General features: G+C 41.8%; 1 long non-coding RNA gene across 1 annotated transcript in view; it reads left to right on the forward strand.

The window, feature by feature from the left end:
* Positions 1–226: 226 nt before the first annotated feature.
* Positions 227–4,933, forward strand: part of LOC109393178 (uncharacterized) — a 10,185-nt gene continuing 5,478 nt past the window's right edge. The window contains exons 1-2 of the long non-coding RNA XR_002126201.1: positions 227–295; positions 1,387–1,502. This is a non-coding gene — a long non-coding RNA (uncharacterized LOC109393178). The remainder of the gene's footprint in view (positions 296–1,386; positions 1,503–4,933) is intronic.

The following is a 4,933-nucleotide window of genomic DNA, read 5'->3' on the forward strand; positions in this document are numbered from 1 at the left end:
GATGGTGAGTCAGGTCTCTGCAGACGGGCTGTTTCATTTGCAGCCCAGCCCCGTTTCTGTAACTGCGCCCTGGTCCCACATGTCCCTTCCAGGATCTCACATACTTCTTCAGGGCTGTTAGACACGCCTCTGTCTTCACGCCTCTAGAAGTATGAGACACCCAGGGGGGAACACAGGCCCCGCTGAGTGTAAGTTGTTGAATCATCCTGCTTTGACTGACTTTTTGTCTCAAGTTCACTGTTGAGAGCAGCCGTGCCCAAAATAACTCAGGCTGGGAAAATGAGAACTTCTACAGGTAGGTTTACTTGGGGAAGTCATCGGAAAACATCTATGTTCTCCCACATGGGTTTATGGACAGGGCTTAAGAGGCATTTTGTATATTTCTAAATGTGGAGGGTCTGGTTAATCACAACAATTTTCTATGGATGTTTAAAAATTGATATTTTGGAGAGTGACCTGAGCAATTATTTCAATGAGAAGAGAGAAAAGAGCAACAAGATTTTAGGTTAAAGGTGGAGCAGAAATCATGACCTTGAGCCAAAGAGTTGTAATCGTACAAAATGATTTTTTTTCAAGTAAGCTACTAAAATAAGGAAGAATAATAAATATTCTTAGTAAGTTTCTAAACTAAGGAAGAATGGTGGATACCAAAACTTATTTAAAGGTTAATTAAAACTTTACTCCCTTCAAATGGGGGTTTCAGTCCTAATATGTTGCAAACTCCTTTTGAACCTTTCTCTCACTCACTCTCCCAGTAATGGTCCCCCACCCCCACCCCATATCGCTTTCTCTTTTCCAAACTCCTCACATATCTTAAGCTCTTGTTACAGCTCAGCCTAGGCCTCGCACTCTCCTCATTTTCTCAAATCCTTGCTGACTTCTATTTGACTAGAAACATTGTCCTTCCTAATGCACATCACTCCAGCCTGTTTTGGTTTCTCTCAGTTTTGCTCCACAGCCCCATTCTACAAACAAGGATTCTAGGATCATAAGGAGAAACACAGAATTTTTTTGGACAGGTGGAAAGGGGATGAGGCTATGAATAATTACTGGTTTATTTTTATTTTTTCTGTCACACATGAAAAGGCCTGGTACAGTGCCTGGTCCAGAGCAAAGGAAATGATCAATTAAATAACTCAATATTAGCTGACAGAATCAATCTGTAACATCTTCCCAGCTATACCAGCCATCAATATCATCATTATTAAAACTCTTCCCACTGAAATAGATATTCTTCAGTGGTCTCCCCTTTTCCTTCTTTCTTTCCCCCTTACTCCCTCCTTCCCTCTTCTTAAATTTCTTGTCTCTGTCTTCATTCATTCAGGCTGCTATAACAAATTACCATAGACTGGGTGGTTTATAAACGACAGAATTTATTTCTCACAGTTCTAGAGGCTGGGAAGTCCAAGATCTAGGCGCCAGCAGATCCCCTGTCTGGTGAGAGTCCACTTCCTGGTTCATGGACAGCTGTCTTTTCACTGTTTACTCACATGATGGAAGAGGTAAGGGAACTCTCTGGGGTCTCTTTTACAAGGGCACTAATCCCATTCATCAGGGCTCCACTTTCATGACTAATAACCTCCCAAAAGTCCCATCTCCTAATCTCAACACATGGTGGAGGGAGGGTAGGATTTCAACATATGAATTCTGGGGGGACACAAACATTCAGTCTATAACAGTCACCTTCAAGGGCATTCAAAGATAAAGATGTTGGATGAGGGTAGGGTTTCTAGACAACGTGATTTGTCTCATTTTTGTTCCCCAAATAGACATAAATTGGGCTTCTTCAAGTGTGAGGGAGAAAAGTAGTGCTTTGCGTTGATTGCATACATACCAAGTCATCCTGTGCCCCAGAGAAGCACTAACCCTCTCACTCCTTACAACAATCATGCGAAGTATGTATGTAATTACAGTGGAGTTGCATGATGCATGCACTTGACTTATTCAGCCTAGACAAAGTCAACTGTGTATACTTCACAGAAAGGGAAGGGTACAGGAGGAAGAGAGAGTGAATTTAATATAATTTGTGCGAATGATGTCCCAATTCCACCTGGTAAACCTAGTTGGGCCCCAGAGTGCACAGGAGATAGGAATTCCCTCAAACTATCTGTTTCCGAAGTGCCGCCCATGGTGTTAGCATCTCAGGGCACCAAGAATGAGTCTGGTGATTAAATTTACAACATGATTTTTTTTTTCCATCCAAAATGGCCCATAAACTAAGGCCAAGAATTCCATCTGTTTTACTGTTGGAGGAAAATCTGGTTGTGTTAGACCCACTGAGAGATAATTTGGGAGAGCAACTTTACAGGCATTTTGAAGCATTACCAAGAATACATTTTGATATGTGCCTCATATGTTTAGTTTTGTCTCATATGTGAGGCTCTATCTCCATTTTACAGGTGGGAAAATTGAGGCTCAGAGAAATTAAGTAATTTGCCTCAGGCCAGACATCTGGGGCTGAGATGACATCTGAGTTAAGTCAGTCTTGGTTCCACAGCACATGTTCTTCTGACTGCCCCAATCCAGCTCAGCTCTCCCTTGAGTCTGTTTCAAATAATCATCATCTCTTGGCCATGTCTTGGCTGTCTGCATCATCTCTCTATTCCTTGCCTCTAAAGCCTCAGTGGAGAACTATTTAGACAATCACAAAGGACCAAAGCGGAAGTTCAACCAGCCCACACAGGTACTGCCATACTGGTTATTTGGACTGCTATCTATTCTATGACCACACCACCACTCCAATTGGCCAGACATCCATCCTGGTACGCATGCCTCACTGACGGTTAAATATTTTGAACATCACTCTGGCCATACCTCTCACAACAGCATAGAGAGATTCATATATGACAAAAGTAATATTCTAAGTAATTTTATAATGGTTTTTCCACATGAGTCGAATGCAGTCACTGACGTCTTCATTTTCTAGAGCCGAGAACAGAGGTCCAAAGAGCATGCCTTGTACAAGGCCGGAGGAGGTGAGGCTGGGACCTGAATGTCCCCGACTACATCAGCTCACACTGGTTTTCACGCACAGCCAGCTACCTCAGTCTTTGCTGAGAATTTAGCATGACAACTAATGGAACTTTCTTATGAGAATGACCAAGTTACTGGTTGAGCCCTGTGAGAACAAATGAGGATTTTATTGTCTTCGTTCAGAAATGTGTAATCTAGTCAAAGGTGGTGCTGGGGTGCAGAGTCACCGATGGTTTCAGCACCTCTTTTGGGACTGTGTGTCTGCCTTGTTTTGATCTATCCAACTACTCCTATTAATTACATCAGCTGCCTGAACGGCCCACACCTCATTTCCCAGAGAGGAGCAGGGTCTCCTGCCATCATGTCCTATGTCACCCTGTAGGATATTAGAACTGACTCAAGATTGTGTTGAAAAATGTTTTCCTTTTCAGTATGCTAATAAGGACAAGATCATATCAATGGATATGCATCGTGGCAGGATTTTTCTGCAGCTGAGTCTTTTAATGAGCTGCTCTATAATGAGGGCTAGATCCTCACACAGTAACTGTGTGCTAGACAAAGTTTAAAGACCTTTATTTTCCCTCTACTCGCACCCTCTTCTAAGCCCTGGCTCTAATTCTTTTAAACAGTAACATTAATTGGCTGTTAAGTAAAACAGGAGAGAACACAAAAGATTTATGAGATTTTGAGAAGCTGTACCAGTTCTCAAGCATTCAGAGAAACAGATTTGGTTTATGAGGTAATTATGATTTAGTGTTTTCTCTCGCCCTGTTGAGTCTGTGGCCTGCCTCTAAAATGGATCTGGGATGAATGTCAAAATCAGAATTTACAGTCAAACCTTTTGAACATATAAAGCTCAGGAGAAGTTTCTCTGTTTGTTTGTTTGTTTCTAAGCAATATTTCCTTCTGTATTTCTGTGCTTAGGTTTTGTAGGATGCCCCCCCACCCCATCTTTGGAATGGCATCTATAAATTACTTCTGATAAGGCTGCTGTATCATCAAAAAGTGATTGTTTTTGCAAGCAATCATGGGAAAACATGTCAATTTAAATACTTTCTTTTCCTCTCACTCCTTTTTCTCCCCTCACCCATTACAGGAGAACTGCTATCATCTCAGGTTTTCTATCCTTTCAGAAATGAGCAGCAACTCAAGACTGATGAGCTTGAGAAGAGATCTTTTTGCTTCTTCTTTCTGTATCTCCCCCCCCCCAATGGTCTCCCTTTGAAATGAGAAGTGTGTTTAGCTGCTTGTTGTCTTCAGGGAGAGCAGACCCTGGGATTCTTGCGGCTCCAACGGTTTCAGATTTGGCTCCCCACTTAGGTGAGGAGATCTTAGGTAGTTACTTTCCCTCTGGGAGCCTCCTTTCTCTCTCCTAATTTATAAAATAAGGCAGAGGGTGGCTTCTAAGGCTTCTTCCAACTCTAAAATGTTAATGTTACCTATAGATGGCCCAATAGTAATATATTAGGCCACCTTGGTGTGTGTTATTGAAAGGGAGATGCCATCCAAAAATATGCCGCTTTGACATGAGAATTATTTTAAGTGGAAGGCATTTCATCTGAAACCCCTTATTTACCTAAAAGCAGTGCCTCCCAAAAGCACTCAATGATCATAAATCCCCGCCCTGGGAGTGATTCTCATCTTCTCTTCTGGAAGTTGAGAAGTGAGCACCACACCCAGGCAGACATGTCACAAAACTATCATGTCTCCCATCTATTCTCCTAAGGCCAACTTACTTTCCCAAAAAGTCATTTGTTTTCTCATAAGTGCCCTTCTCCCCTCCTCTTCTCCTATTAAAATAGTATATAAGCCCCAAATTCTAAATACCTCTTTGAGCGTATTTTTCTGTGAACGCCTATGCATGTATGTGAATAAAAATCTATCTTTTCTGTTGCTAATCTATCTTGTGTTGGTTTAATTTGCAGGACCCTAATAATAGAACATAGGAGGGTAGAGAAAA

Source organism: Hipposideros armiger, unplaced genomic scaffold, assembly GCF_001890085.2.
Source record: "Hipposideros armiger isolate ML-2016 unplaced genomic scaffold, ASM189008v1 scaffold_369, whole genome shotgun sequence".
NCBI classification, from domain to species: domain Eukaryota; kingdom Metazoa; phylum Chordata; class Mammalia; order Chiroptera; family Hipposideridae; genus Hipposideros; species Hipposideros armiger.